This window comes from Hyperoodon ampullatus (genome assembly GCF_949752795.1).
Source record: "Hyperoodon ampullatus genome assembly, chromosome: 19".
NCBI lineage: Eukaryota > Metazoa > Chordata > Mammalia > Artiodactyla > Ziphiidae > Hyperoodon > Hyperoodon ampullatus.
In genome coordinates this window covers 58,033,910-58,050,511 of record NC_136932.1, presented here as the reverse complement: position 1 = coordinate 58,050,511, position 16,602 = coordinate 58,033,910, and the positions used below count along the sequence as shown (strand labels likewise).

The window sequence follows — 16,602 nt, the reverse complement described above, 5'->3', positions numbered from 1 at the left end:
CGCATCCCTCACGGTTGGGAAGTGGGTCTAGAGAAAGGCAGTGGGGCCAGTTTGGGGGTTGCTGGAAGCAAACCCTAGCTCGATGTAATAGCTACATTGGCTCTGCAATAAAAATACTTTAATCCTCACTGCTTCAGGAGACCTCACAGATTAAAGCTGCCTGGTTTAATAACTTAAGCTCTTCTGTTAATACTACAGCCACCAAAGCACAGAAACTGTCTCATCAACTCACCTACGCAGAGAGAGAAAGAGAAAAAGAGAGATGGTTCATGTTACCAAAGTGTGGTATGTAAGCAGGAGGTCCATATAATTCAATGCCCAAACAGGGAGTTTTGGTGAACAAAAGTAAGTGCTGTTAATAGGCACGCTGTTAAAAATTGGATTGTCCTGGAAAAAGTTGTGAAGTATGGTCACCCTTTATATAAGGGAAGTTTATTTATTTCATTTTATTTTTTAAATTAAATACTATTAGTTTCAGGTGTACAACATAGTGATTCAATATTTTTATAGATTATACTCCATTTAAAGTTTTATAAAATATTGGCTATATTCCCTGTGCTGTACAATATATCTGTGTATCTTATTCTTTTTATACATAGTAGTTTGTACCTGTTAATCCCCTACCCATGCCTTGCCCTACCCCCACTGGTAGAATTTGTTCTCTGTATCTGAGTCTGTTTCTGTTTTGTTATATTTATTTGTTTGTTTGTTTGTTTTTGGATTCCACATATAAGTGATAATATACAGTATTTGTTTTTCTCTGACTTATTTCACTAAGCATAATACTCTCCAGGTCCATCTATGTTGTTGCAAATGATAAAATTTCAGTCTTTTTTATGGTTAATATGTAAATATGTGTATATACACCACATCTTCTTTATCCATTCATCTGTTGATAGACACTTAGGTTGCTTCCATATGTTGGCTATTATAAATAATGCTGCTATAAACATTGGGGTGCATATATCTTTTCAAATTAGTGTTTTCATTTTCTTTGGATATATACCCAGGAATGGAATTTCTGGGTCATGTGGTAGTTCTAGTTTTAGTTTTTTTGAAGAATCTCCATAGTCTTTTCCAATGGCTGCACCAGTTTACATTACCACAAATGGTGCACAAGGGTTCACTTTTCTCCGCATCCTTGCTAATGTTTGTTATTTGTGGTCTTTTTGATGATAGCCATTCTGACCGGTATGAGATACTGTATCATTGTGATTTTTTTTTTTTTTTTTTTTTTTTTTTTGGTGGTACGTGGGCCTCTCATTGTTGTGGCCTCTCCCGTTGCGGAGCACAGACTCCGGACGCGCAGGCCCAGCAGCCATGGCTCACGGGCCCAGCCGCTCCGCGGCATGTGGGATCTTCCCGGACCGGGGCACGAACCCGTGTCCCCTGCATCGGCAGGCGGACTCTCAACCACTGCGCCACCAGGGAAGCCCCTATCATTGTGATTTTGATTTGTGGTTTCCCTGATGATTAGCAATGTTGAGCATCTTTTCATGTGCCTGTTGGCCATCTGTATGTCTTCTTTGAAAAAATGTCTATTCAAGTCTTCTGCCCATTTTTTAATCAGGTGGTTTGTTTTTTTATATTGAGTTGTTTTTATAATTTTGACATTAACTCTTTTTTTTTTTTTTTTTTTTTTTGCGGTATGCGTGCCTCTCACTGTTGTGGCCTCTCCCATTGTGGAGCACAGGCTCCGGACGCGCAGGCTCAGCAGCCATGGCTCACGGGCCCAGCCGCTCTGTGGCATGTGGGATCTTCCCGGACCGGGGCACGAACCTGTGTCCCCTGCATCAGCAGGCAGACTCTCAACCACTGCGCCACCAGGGAAGCCCTGGACATTAACTCTTTATCAGACATATCCTTTGCAAATATTTTCTCCCATTCAGTAGGTTGTATTTTTGTTTTGCTGATGGTTTCCTTTACTATGCAAAAACTTATAATTAGGTCCCATTTGTTTATTTTTGCTTTTGTTTCCTTTTCTATCTAAGGGAGGTTTTTGGGTTTTATTTTTCTATTTTATTTATTTATTTATCTTTGACTGTGTTGGGTCTTTGTTGCTGCACGCGGGCTTTCTCTACTTGTGGCAAGTGGGGGCTACTCTTTGTTGCAGTGCACGGGCTTCTCATTGTGGTGGCTTCTCTTGCTGCGGAGCACGGGCTCTAGGCGCATGGGCTTCAATAGTTGCAGCACGGGGCTCAGTAGTTGTGGCTCACGGGCTCTAGAGCGCAGGCTCAGTAGTTGTGGTGCACGGGCTTAGTTGCTCCGCGGCATGTGGGATCTTCCTGCATCAGGACACGAACCCATGTCCCCTGCATTGGCAGGCAGATTCTTAACCACTGTGCCACCGGGGAAGCCCTCTAAGGGAGATTTTAATGCCAAATATCCATCTTTGGAGTGATTTGGGCTTTGGGAATGGATGTGTTTCTTTAATAAGAGGAACACGCACAACACCTGACATTTTCACCCTTTCTGCCTTTGTTGGTTTTTTTCATTCATTAATTCAAAAATACTTCTTGAGCACCTCCTGTGTTCTAGGTACTGTGCCAAACAATAATAAGATAGAAGCATTTAGCCTAGCAGGGGAGACAGACATTAAACAAATAACAGCACAAGTCACCATTTAACAACAGTGGGAATAAATTTATAAAGACAAGGAGAGGGTGATAGGAGAGTGTGTCCCAAGGTGGGTCAGAGAAGGCTTCCATGACGAAGAGACATTTAACCTATGACCTGAATGATAGTCAAAATTTAACCAGGTTAGGACAGGTAGGGAAGATTTTTCAAGCCACAGAGAACGGCATTCATGAGAGGTCTGAGCAGAAAGAAGCCTGGAAAACTAGAGGAATTGAAACAAGGGTAGTGGACTGTAGTATAGAGAAAGAATGGGGAGCATAACATGAGAGCAGTGGGCAGGAGTCAAATTGCAAAAGGAGATGCTAGCCCTGCTCAGTCAGGGCTTTAGAGTTGATGCTGGATCTATGGGCGCCACTGGATCAGTTAATGCAGGGGAGGGACGGGACAGATTGCACTTTAAAGAGATCACCTTGGCTGCTGTGTGGATGCAGGAAAATAAGCAAATTGAAAAGAAGATCAGATAAAAATACAGCTATCCCTTGATTTATAATCATCTTCCTGCCTCAGTGGTAGCCTGTCCCAATAGCCCTGTAGAGGGCCAACCTCACGGGCATGGGGTGTGGGCAGTTGCATAGGGCCTCTTGCTCAGAAGGGCCACACACTTAGTTTAATGCCCTGCCATCTCCATCTTCAATTTTTTAATAATTTTAAATTTTGTACTGGGCTTACAAATTATGTATCTGGCCTTGGTCTCATGGTCTCGTGTGTGTGTGTGTGTGTGTGTGTGTGTGTGTGTGTGTGTGTGTGTATATATATATATAATATTATTTATTTATTTATTTTTGGGCTGCATCACACAGCATGCAGGATCTTAGTTCCCTGACCAGGGATCGAACCTGTGCCCCCCTGCAGTGGAAGTACGGAGTCTTAACCACTGGACCACTGGGGTAGTCCTTCACGTATACATTTTTGACCAGACAGGGCCATTTCTCCAAGAGCTAATGGGATTCTTTTGATACTCCTGGTTAAAGGTCAAAGGTCCCAGAGGTCTGCTAGCTTCTTGTGGCTGTTAGGCTTTAATGGCCTAGCAGCTTCCTGTCTAGTCCTTGATGCCTTCCCTGGGAACCTGAGGGTTCAGGGTTGCTGTAAAAGGCATTCTTATTGATGTGGAGACCTTTTTCAAATAAAATATTCCATGAATCTGTGGTTCTGGACTAAGCTGTGGAATTATACTTAGAAAGATGAATGGTTCTCAAACACCATAGGTGTGGAGCCAGGCTCGTTGGAATCAACTGGACTTCTTAGGAATACAGATTCCCGGATCCACGCCAGATCTATTGAATTAGAATCTTTGGGGCTGGAGTCTGCGACTCTGCATCAGTAACAATCTTCATGGATAATTTTGGTATGCAGCCAGGATGGCGAATCATGGCCACAGATGTGTGAAAGAAGGGTGTGTAGAAAATGGGTCACCACAGCAGTGGTGCCACTAAGAGATGTCATAGGAGGCATTCAACACAGACATCACACCAGTCCAACAGGCTCAGATAGTTCATTTTGTCAAGAGAAAGTCCTTTTCCTGGTTGCAATTCACATTTACCAAGCTCATAGGAGACTGATGTTTAAAACAGATTACCAATTTATTGTTACAGTGAAACATACACCTGTCACAAAAGTTGGAAGGTCTCATGCTGGAATGACCACAGCTTTTTCTCCCTGGAGGCAGATCTAAAGACAAAGTCCATTTATAATACAAAGTTTCTTTGTGAGCACCGAATCTCAGCAAGTGGAGTTGCCGGGTGCTTCTGTAAGTCACATCAGTGCTCCCAGATTACAGCAAGGCTTTAAAAGGCAGCAGTATGTACCAGGTGGTTATTACTATCTGCAGAGCGTGTTTTTGTCTTTGTATCTACCAGTGCCCAAAGGTCATTTCAAATCCAGCCTTGTGGAGGCTTTGCTTCCTTCCAATGTGTTAGGTGAAATGCTGGCTACCTGGTTTGTTAAATGAACCCTGGGGGTGGCTGCCTTGTTCGTATTGCAGCTCAACGTCTCCAAAGCGCCTTTCCTTCCTTCCTGATCTTTAAAGAACTTTCCTCTTGTGCCATCTAGTGGCCAAAGCAGAGACTGCTAACTAAAGAAAAAACTGGCAAAGGCAAGCTGGGAGGGAGCTTTGTAATCAGCAGCAGAGGGTGACAGACGTAATAATAAGAAGCTACAGTTCAAAACAACCCCTTGACATAGTCCGGACATAGTCTTTCCTTCACTCATTTACAAACATGTATTGTGCACTTACCATGTGGCAGCCTGATCGGTGCTTTGGAGCTTGACGATGTGATAAATGCTGAAGCTACACTGAGTGCCTGATGATAGGTAGAGAGCACTAATGAACAGCAGGAGCATCAGCTGCATCTTAGGAATGAGGAAATCTAAGCTCAGAGAGGCAATGGAATTCTAATTAGCTCATTCTTATTCCTGTTCTCCCTCTCACCCTTCCACCTCTCTTCTCCTGCCTGAAATATAAATCAAATATCTACATAGAATACGCTATGCTATGTGCTCTGGGGCATTTGAAACCTAATCAGATAGATATTCCCTGGGCTCTCATTTGTGTACACACTTATTCACAGTCTAGTCCATTTTGTCTGCTGAACTGGGACGTCACCTAATAATGCCAGATAAATATGTGCTCCATGTAAATGCATTTCCAGGCAACTAGAGTTTATTTCTTGAAACTCCAAAATATTTTTGAATTTTAATTAGGCTGCATAGGAGTTTATCTCTGACATTACACACTGCCTTGCTTCTTCAATAAAATACAGCATCCAAAAAGCCTTAGTGTAGTTTAAATTTTCAATAACTTTGGAGGTAAAAATGTCACAAACTTACAAAAGAATCATTGGAAGTCTAATTATTTTACAGTTCAGGACATGGAAGCTCAGGGAAGTGATTTGCTTAGAGCCAAGCAGATGGTAAATGATAGAAATAGACTTTAAGTGAAGTTTTGAATTCTTATCTAGTGCTTTTTCTCTGGAGCTATTGACTAGGTAGAGAGGAAGATGAAAGAGGTCTAGATGTGATAGATGTTAGAAAAGCAAGAATGGCAATCATCATAAAAACCAAATGCTAGCCATCTATATTTTCAAAAGTCTACCTGACCTAAAAATTTGCACTCAGAGAACATAACTACCTCCAACCCATGGCCCCTCTCAACTTTGCAGTCAGAATCTAGTATGTGGCTCACCTGGGACCTTCTGGAAAAATACTTCCATGTATTATCACAGAACAACTTCAAGATATTTTTTCCACCTGAACTAGGTTGAATAGAGTCTCCCTCCAAACTCATATCCTCTTAGAAACTCAGAATGTGACCTTCTTTGGAAATAAGGTCTTTGCAAATGTAATTAGTTAAGATGAGGTCATGGTAGATAATGGTGGGTCTTAAATCCAGTGACTGGTGTCCTTATAAGGAGGATATATGAAAACACAGAGAGAGGAGAAGGCCACATGAAGATGGAGACAGAGATTGGGGTGAGACAGCTACAAGCCAAGGGATGCCAAGGATTGCTGGCAACCACCAGAAGCTAGGAGAAAGGTATGGGACAGATTCTCCCTCAGAGACTCTAGAAGGAACCGACCCCACTAACACTCTGATTTCAGACTTCTAGTCTCCACAACTGTGAGAGGATAAATTTCTATTGCTTTAAGTGGCCCAGTTTGTGGTATTTTTGTTACAGCAGTACTAGAAAATGAATATACCATCTCTCTAATGCTTAGATAAAACTAGGCATGGCTTGGAGCAAAGTGGGAGATAAGCAAAGCTCTACTTTGGATATACCTACCTCTACTTCCTTTGGGTATTTGCCCTTCTAGCTCTGGTTTTGGTTCCTGGCTCCTTTGCTAAGTATGACTCCATGAAGAAAATGCCTGAGATGAAAGAAAATTCCTGTATGTGAAGTTTGCTTCCATAAAAAATAAACACAAGTTTAAAAATAGCAACTGGTTGGCAGCCCGTGATATAGCCTTTTATATCTTCCCAATAAAATTCCTTGGAAGATACAGAAAAATATAAAGACCTACAAAAGAAATAAAAAAGCAGTGTAGCAGGGGGTAGTATTTTAAAGGTGTTTAAAGATTGTTTCTTCCCTCTCCCCTTCCCAAGAATTATTTGAACCCATTTCTCTTCCCCTTCATCATCCAGGGTTTCTAAAGGTAGTGACTCACAGGAGATATACATCCTGAGTCAGATTCATCATTCTTGAGCTTTTTTGTAGACTTCTGTAAATTTATACCAAAGTCCATAGGCTTAGAGCCAGGCATTGTGGGGAGAGCAAAGACCATTTTCAAAATTACAAAATATTGGCTTTGTGTATCAAGAGACTAAGAACCTAGAATTTACACCTCAGGCCAAAATATAGGAAAGAAAAAGTAAAGAATTTGAGTAACTTTTCTACTTTTAAGGCAATAAAGATTTGAAAGGGGGATTCCAAGGTGGGGTGACAAAAGAGTAGATGTTAGTGTGCCCCTGTGAAGGCCCTTCCCTTCCCCCATACCATCTATCGGTGGAGAGACTGTAGACTCACGCAGGTAGAACTCCAAAGCTGAAAGTCTTGGGATCTGATTGCATAGTATGTCTCTGGGAGATGATCAGATTCTTGGAGAGGCCACAAGACCTATATGACACTGAGTAGCAGCATGCTGGAATAGTAGAGAACAATTTCCAAGAAAGGTGGCTAACTGGACAAGCCAGGGCTACCTTATAATTGAAGGCATATCAGGATGGTGCAAGGAAAATAGCCACGAGTTTCCAAGACCCACAAATGCGATTAAGGTGGAAGAGTTGAGAGATGTTCCGCTGAAGGGCTCAGAGTTCTACCAAAGTGCACAGAGTGAGCAGACTGCCAGCTGTGTGACTTGGCTTGGACAGGAGCAGTGAAGTAGCTGGTGCAGAGTCTGATGCCCAAGAACAGATGGGACAAGCCACACATCAGTGGGGGACATTGAAGGCAAATGAAAATATGTAGACCACATGTTCCTTCTCCAAAGCTGGGACCTAAGACCTCTGGAACTTAGATGATTCCAAGAAAGAATGTGGGAAGAAGGTGACAAGGGAGAATCCAGAACTTGAATAAGTATTTACTTCCCCAAAGATGAAGCTTTAAACAAGAAGTCATTGAACTACTTTTTATTGGCAAGATTGGATTTTCAGCATTGGCAGATGTGGAGGCTTCTGAATTAATTTATCTTTCTAACAGAGAAATGAAGGAAAATAGGTTTCGTATGCTTGAGTCATGCCTATAAATTATACATGCATTAAAATAAGACTGAAAGACAACCCAATATAAGAATTTGAGAAACTCATGACATCAGATAGATGGAGCTAGATTTAGCAGTATTTAAACAGTTTTGACCACAGGGCATAATCAGGCCTTGCATTAATTAAATACAGAATGTTTAAGGATAGTTGGACATTTGTCCAACCAAACCCACCATCTGCCCCTGTATCATAGACCCAGGATACACAGAGCCTTATTGCTGTCCTCCTATCTTCAATCCAAGGGAAGTGAGTATAGAAGGAGGGGATGGTGGAGATGGTGGTCACTTACATCATGGGCAGCTCTTCCTCACAAGTTAAAGGTGTACAATGTGATGGTCTGACATATGTTGTAGGTTAATTGTATCTCAGTAAAGCTGGAAAAAAGAAAATTAAAAAAATAAAAATAAAGAGAGCAAAAAAATAGGGGGAACCCTGAGAAAGGCACAATGGGCAGCAGAAAATTCCACCTCTGTAACAAAGCTGTAGTGGATTAATGCAGGGTCACATCACAGAGGGCTTGGTAAGCTACACTAGAGAATCTGGATTTTATTCTAATTGCCACAGGAAGCTATCAGAGATATTTAAATAGAGTGACAGTGATCACACTTAATCTTGGAGAAACTCTCTATGTCTGATCTTCAGAGAATGAGTTACAGAGAGACAAGAGTTGGAGAAGAGAGATGGGTAAGGGAGACTGCTGCAGTGGTGTAGGTGAGATGTGATGATGGCATGGAATGGAGTGTTGATGGAGATGCTAAGAAGTGGCTTGGATTTGAGAAATATATGTTGCACTTGCTGAGGATTGGATGTAAGTGATGAGAGAAAGAGGATTTTGGCCTGAGCAACTGGGTATAGGGAGGTACCATATATGGGGTTATCACTTAGTGACATGCACATGGCTGATTTGGGGGGTGGATCAAGAGTTCTCCTTAGGATTAGTTAAATTTGATATACTGAGGAGGTAGCTGGATATCTGGGTCTTGATCTTAGTGGGAAGATCAGTGTTGCAGGTACAGATTTTGGAGTTAGCAATATATAGGTAGCATTCATAGTGACAGAACTGGACAAGATGAGATTGGGAGAAAGTGCCGATAGGGAAGAGAAGAAAGGCTAAGGATGGGGTCCAGAGTATTCCAACATTTAGAGACTCAGCAGACAAGAAGGAGCCAACAAATGAAACAGAGGAGTGGCCAGTGAGGTAAAAGGTAAGCCAGGGGAGCATGGTATCAGGGAAACCCAGGGAAAAGTAGGTGTAAAAAGGGAAGTAGCTAACTGCGTTAAAAGCTGCTAAGTGATTGGGTAATATGAGAATAGGGAATTGACCACTGGTTTTGAGACCCTGATAAAAACTGAAGGAGTTTTTCATGAAGGTGGGTGGGGTGAGGGATGAAATCCAAAAAAGTAGGTTGAGAAGAGAAGGTAAGAAAATAGAGACTGAGTATAGATAATTTTGAGGGGTTTGGGTGTGAAAGACTGCAGAGAAATGAAGTAGCTGGAGGCCAGTGTGGGAGTGAAAGACAGGTGTTTGCTTTAAAATTATTTTTTAGATGAGTGATATTAAAGCATGTATGTGAGCCAATGGGAACAGTCCAGTTGTGAAAGGGCAGCTGATAACACAAGAGAAAAGGGAAAACTATAGGGTCAAGTTCCTTGAGCAGGGATGAGATCCCATGTACACATGGAAGAATGGGTCACAGCTAGGACCTGGGACAATTATTCCGTCATATCAATAGAGAAGGAAAAGTGGGTTTTGAGTGGCTTTAGTGGTAGGAAGATGAGGTTAGTTTCATCTGATTCCTGAGTTTTGTTTTGTTTTTCACTCAGGAATGAGTCAAAGTCATCAGCAGAGATTGAGTGAGGAAATGTGTGGTCTGTTGAAAACGAGAAGTTCTTAAATATTTGTGTTGGAGAAAGAGAAAACAAATATCCTAGGGAAGTAGGGTAGGAGTGCTGGGCAGTGTTGAGTTGAGATTAGTCATCATGAATTTAAAGTAATATGTTTAGCTCAGAGTAGGTAGATAGTTTGGTTAAGCAGATTGGAGGCTTAATCAGATGAAGAAACAAAGGGTAGGGCCAATAAGGGCGTTAGGAAGGAAATGATTCTCAAACTAGATCAAAGCTTCTAAGCTGGAGGTAAATGAGGACATACAGGGGTGGGGGGCAGTGTGGAGTAGGGATAAGTGGTAGGGTCAGTGCAATGGCGGTCCCTGTGTGGTCAAGAGACGCTTGGGGAAGAGAATTGAGTCCATGAGCCGGGAGGGCTGGAGGTGGTGGATGGTAGGGCATGACTGGAACTGAGATTTCAGAAGGTGTATGGTTACTGGTGATGATAAGATTTTGGGAGAACCATAAAAGTGTGGATGGCTGGAGTGAAGTGAAGGGCACGTCCTCTCAACTGAATAGTAAAAAATCTGCAGAAACAGAGGATTGTTGAAATTTCCAAATAGATTGAAAGAGTAAGAGTGAAGAGAATGAAGCCAGCTGAGCACTAAAGCCCTTGATGAGCAGGGAGAGGTCAGGAGATAGCCAGATCACAGTAAAAGGAAGAGGTGTCTGATGGTCAAGTCTGATAGATAAAGGGGAAAGATATGTTTCGAAGTAGCATTCAGGGTAACAAGTCATGGCGGTACATCTGCTGAACTTAGCAGAAGCACTGAGCAGAAAACAAAGACATAGGTGATTGTCAAGGCTGTCCTTACAGTACATATGTGATCATGTCTGGCTTCCCATTGTTTGACACTGTTAGAAGAGTCAGCAATGCCTACTTAAACTGCAGCTCTCAAGTATGTGGGTGTATTAGTTTCTTGTAGCTGCTGTAAAAAATTAATACAAACTCTGTGGCTTGAAACAACAGAAATTTATTCTCTCACAGTTCTAGAGGTTAGAAGTCCAAAGTCAGTATTACTGAGCCAAAATCAAGGTATTGGCAATGCTGTGCTCCCTCTAGAGATTCTAGGGAGAATCCATTGTTCCTTGTCTCTTTCATTTTTTTGGATGTTCTTGGCACTCCTTGGCTTGTGTTTTACATCTCTTCAATCTTCAAAGCCAGCATCTTCAAATCTCTCTCTGCTCTATCTTCACATTGCCTTCTCCTCTGTGTGTGTGTTAAATCTCTTTTTGCCTCATTCTTAGAAGTGTACATTTGATTGCATTTTGAACCGACCCAGATAATCCAGGATAATCTCCCCATCTCAAGATCTTGAATTTAATGGCATCTGCAAAAACTACCATATAAGGTAACATTCCAGGAATTGGAATGTGGATCTCTTCTTGGAAGGTCATTTTTCAACCTACTACATGGAGTATGGAAAAAAAAATCAGCTTTTATCTGAGAGAGCTGGTGGGGAACCAGAGTCTTCAGAATGGTAATTTTCAATTAAAATAGTACTAGTTATTAATAGTGATAATTTTTTACTTTTTATCTGGCTGGGACCTTTATTATATCAGAAATAAGCATTCTATGTGACTTGAGGTGGTAAGTAATTATTTCTGGATTACTGTAATAAATCTTTGTCAAAACACCAACTATCTCAATACTCATATACTTACTTCATTCATAAGAACTTCCAAAAATAACTCTTCTGTATCAAAAAAGTTACAAATGGCACAAGAGAGTTAAATAATGGTCTATGGAGGAGAGGAGGAAAATTCTGCTAGGGGGAACTCTAATGAAGCATTTTCTCCATTATATTTTTGATTGATATAGTTCATGAAAAAACCTCACTTTGCCTTCCGTTTTTTAGTGATTCCTCTGAAAGGGAATGCAAGAAACCAAATCTGAGGGGAAAAACTGCTTTCATAATCTCAAGTGTAAACCACAAACAGGCTTTAAAGCTTGATGAGATGAGAAAGGCAAGCATGTTTTCCTTTAAACATTTCAATAAATTTACAAAAATATCCAGCAATTATGAACATACTGTTTGTATACTTAAAATTGCAACAATTTTCATGCTTTGAGTATTTTTTCTTGAGTGCTTTAGGGATATTTTGTTCTAGAAGATTCAAAGGTAAGACTCACATGCACACATGCTATATGACAGGAATTCTCCATATGATTGGCATTGTGGACTCTTCTAACAGTGTCAATGGGAAGCCAGACATGATCACATATGTACTGTAAGAACAGCCTTGACAATCACCTATGTCTTTGTTTTCTGCTCAGTGCTTCTGCTAAGTTCAGCAGATGTACAGCCATGACCTGTTTCCAAATGTCCCAACCCCCTCTCTGACTCACCACAATTACATAAGTGCTAAGTTCTCAGCATTCAAAGAAAGACTGCAGGTGACACTTTACTTCTCTCTGGTCCCTTTACCAAACCCCTATGTCACTTGTGACATTACTTGTTAATAGTCCACATTCAAAAAAAAGGAGGTACACAAGTTTGCTAAGTTTCACTTAACCAACTAAATTTAAAAATAGATAAAATACTTAAATTCCTGCAACACAAACCTTGGATTTCACACTCATTAGACCATTTTAGAATTACTCAAACATGAGAATTGAAAATGTGTGTGCTATTTGGAATAGAACTACTGAATTTATTCTCCAGAAGAAAAAGCAGACCTGAAGCATCACCTTACTGGAACACCTGAAACATGCTGACAAGTTCTTATCTTCTAAACTTCCACAAAAGCTGCTTGCACAAACTATTTAACAAATATCTGCCCCTATTAAACAAGCCAGATATCTGATGTATTAAGGGAGTCAGAAGCTGGTCACTTCACTTCTTTCTGTTGCCTCCAGTTGCTAGAATACTGGCAACTCACATAAATATGTATAATGTATCCATGTAGACTCCCAGCATTGAATTGATGGGATCACATTTTTGAACTCAGTACACTGGTACTCTTCTGCAGACTTGATTACTTTCTGTGTGTCATACAGAAGAAACAGGCTGAAAAGAACTAATCCACCATAAATTGCCACTGAGTACAGAGTGGCACCAGCCACAGTGGTAGGTGGAAGAAACATAGATCCCATTGAGGACAAAAAGACGAGACCCAGGCCCATGCTCAGTGGTGTTCCCATGTTCAGAAACTTCTCACTGGGCACACACATAGCCATGGTGGAGAGGCCTCCCACAGTGCCAGCCGTGTACCATGCAACTCTGATGAGAAGAGGCCCCCCTAATATCAGCAGAGGAGCCACCACTGCACCCATCATACCAGAATGTAATAACCAAGCAAGATGCTTTGGGCCTGGGCTCCTGTCATATGATATCGAGTATACCAGCATTCCAGCTCCAATCATGGCTGCATAACAACTGGTGCAATCAAAGGTTGCACCAATTGCCACCCAAGAGCCTCTCATCATCAAATTCACGAGAGCAGGAGTTCTGCTCACTGCCAGGGAAGACAAAGCTGTTAAGCCAATACTTCCTTCTAAGTACATATAAGTGGAATGAATTCTACCCTTCACATACTGAGGCCAAATTATAGCCTTTTCAATAGCGCCGATCTCATTAGACATTTCCAAGTCACAGTAACACAGAACACCAAAACAGCAGCCCCTGTAGCAATAAAACATCTCATCTGATCAATTTTAAATATTTTTTCCAGTGATGGTTCCAAAGCTGCCTCTTTTGAGTCCTTGGCCAGTTTTCCCAAGCCAGATCCCAATTCTTGTCTTGGTGGCATATTCCCTGCTGGGTGTGAAGAGCCATCGATTCTTCGTGATGGAATTCTTCACAACAAGGGAGGCCTTGGTGAAAGCTGGGAGGAAACCTCTGGAAGGCAGTGTCCAGAGCCACACAAGTCTTGTGGCCAGTATGGTGGTGCACCTGGTTTACCAAGCAGATCTGAAATGCGCAGTTCGCGTTCGGGGCGGCGAAAGGCAACCAGGCTCACTTCCCGCGCCCTCCGCCCACCTCTTACATGATAATTTTTACTTAATAAAAACTGTGTTGAGCTAAACTCTCAGACTATATGAACAGAAATCAGGGAAGGAAAAGATGAGTAGAACTATGCTAAAGTCTTCATCTTAAATAAGAAAAACTCAAGATACAACTTCTTAACGTCAGCAATTGGAAAACAATTCTGTAGCTTGCTTTCAAAAGTATCGACAAGAACTGTTGCACCATGCCAGTCACCCACTTTTAGGGTTAGCAAATTTTTATCACTTTCCTGGTCTGTCTTCCTCTCTTCTGCTCTCTTTTCCTTTTCTGGTTAGAAGTGTTTCACATGCATGATGACATTTTATATTTCTTTATCCGAATATGATACCATCTGGAGGCATTCTGCATTCCTTTTGGCTTTGGACTTTTTATAACCTGTGATCAGAATATAGATGGTTAAAGATGCCCACTTTATCCAGTTTCCTATGTAGGATTTATGTAACATTAGTGCTCATTTATTTTGGTATGGAGATTGAACTCGGGAGGCTATGCATGGTTTTAAGCTGTACACTTGGCTCCAGGATATAGAGAATGCTCAGTGCAACTGAAACCTTGATAGTGCTGATGGGCAGGATGCCAAAGGCAATCTAGAGGGAGTTATAAGCACCAGATGGAATAACAGAAATTCCTGGTGGTTCTACATTTGCAACATCAAGAATCTAAACCTTTCTTACTCACTTCACTGCTCCTACTTTACTGTTACGTCTAACCTGACAATTGTAACTAGTTGACTTACCCACTCACCCTTCCCCACTCCCTCACCCAGTCTATTCTCAACACAATAATCTGAGTGGAGCCTTTAAAAACAAATCAGACCATGCTCAAAACCTTCTAGTGGGATATATGCGCTCTTGATACTACGTATAAAATAGATAACGAATGAGAACCTACTGTATAGCACAGGGAGCTCTACTTAATGCACTGTGGTGACCTAAATGGGAAGGAAATCCAAAAAAGAGGGGATATATGTATGTGTATAACTGATTCATTTTGCTGTACAGTAGAAACTAACACAACATTGTAAAGCAACTATACTCCAATAAAAATTAATAAAAAAAAAAACTTCTAGTGACTTCTGATTTCACTCCAGCAAAAGCCAACATCCCTACAATGACAGCAAGGCACCACACAGGGGACCTGACCCACCTCTCCTCATTTCCAAGCACTTTCTCCCTCACCTGTTCTGCTCCAGCCACATTGATGTTCCTAGTCACTCCCAGCTCAGGATCTTAGCACTTAGCACTTGTCGGCCTGAAATGTTCTTCCTCCAGTTATCCGCATGGCTTGTTCCCTGACTTCCTCAAGTCACTGCTAAAGTGTGACCCCAGGAGGGGGGCTTCCCATGACCACTCCTTATAAGGTAGTCATCCCCCTGCCCAGGGGGTTCCCCTTCTCCCTTATTCTTCTTTCGTATTCTCCATGGCACTTGTTCACATCTGAGTCACTCCAAGTGCTGTCATGTATTTTGTTAGATTATGGCACCCCTATTAGAATGCAAGCTTCACCAGGGCAGGCAGGTTGTTCCGTGTACGGCTGGATCCAGGTACACTGCCCAGAATACGGCACAGGAAGCACTGAGTATGTATCTGGGGATGGTCACCACAAGTACACCTCTTGGCTTTCTTGGTAAAGTCTCAGACTCTTTATTATGAGATAATGGTCATGAAAAGAGACCTCCGTGGCAGGGGACTGGAGAAAATATTATAATGAGAAGAAAGATCCTAGCTTGGTGTTGTGAATTGAATTGACTGTGTCCCCCCAAATTCATATGATGAAAGCCCAACCCCCAGTACTTCAGAATGTGACTGTGTTTGGAGAAAGGGCCCTTAGAGAGGTGATTAAACTAAAATGAGGTCATAAGGGTGGGCCCTCATTCAATATGGCTGTTGTGTTTATAAGACGAAATTTGGACACACAGGGAGACACCAGGGATGTGCACACAGGGGAAAGGCCATGTGAGGACTCAGTAAGAAGGCAGCCATCTGTAAGCCAAGGAGAGAGGCCTCAGGAGAAACCAAACCTGCCAAGCCCTTGTTCTTGAACTTCTGGCCTCCAATTGTGAGAAGAAAAACTCTGTGGTTTAAATCACCCAGTCTGTGGTATTTTGTTATGGCAACCCTGGCAAATGATTATACCTAACTTCAGGGAAAACTGATATTTTGAGTTGGACTTACAAATGCCTGGGTCTACTTGTATATATGAAGCCAAATGGTAACATAAGCTCATTAAAGGTTTCTAAAGGTCCAGTGGTTCTAGAGAGTTCATGATTACTAAGAAAGAAAGGTGTCCTACTCGTAGCAATTGTATAGAGCTAAGTTGACTTCAATCCTGGAATAATGAAGCCTCCCCTTAGGGGTAGACCACAACTATCATTGTCATCACCATTGATACCAATGCTGCCCTACCATATGCCAGGTCCTCTTCCAATGATTCCCATGCATGCATTGAGTCATCCAATCCTCACAATAGCTCTGTGAAAGTTTATCACCTCATTTTACAGATGAGAAAACTGAGAGGTTGACAAAGTTGCCCAAGGTCATGTGTTTTAAGGAGCAGAGCCAAGGTCTGAATTAGTCAGTGTCTCTGGAGCCCGTGCTTTTAACTCCTGCACACCACCTCCTTTTATATATCTTCCCCTGCCTACAGAAGGCTTTTTCCTGCACATTTAGATTTGCTAGTCACTGGCCTACAAGGACAAGTTCTTAGCTTCGCCTTCTATTAACACAAGCCTACCTTTCCAGCTTTATTTTTATTATTCTCATACATTTAGAAAGATTGTATCATCTTGTCTATCAACTTTTCCTTGCGCCCATCCCC

At 41.7% G+C, this 16,602-nt stretch overlaps 1 pseudogene across 1 annotated transcript in view; it reads right to left on the bottom strand.

The window, feature by feature from the left end:
- Window positions 1–12,612: 12,612 nt before the first annotated feature.
- Window positions 12,613–16,602, bottom strand: part of LOC307067984 (growth hormone-inducible transmembrane protein-like) — a 52,823-nt pseudogene continuing 48,833 nt past the window's right edge. Inside the window, exon 3 of the transcript in view lies at window positions 12,613–13,671. The product of the transcript in view is annotated as a growth hormone-inducible transmembrane protein-like (transcript). The remainder of the gene's footprint in view (window positions 13,672–16,602) is intronic.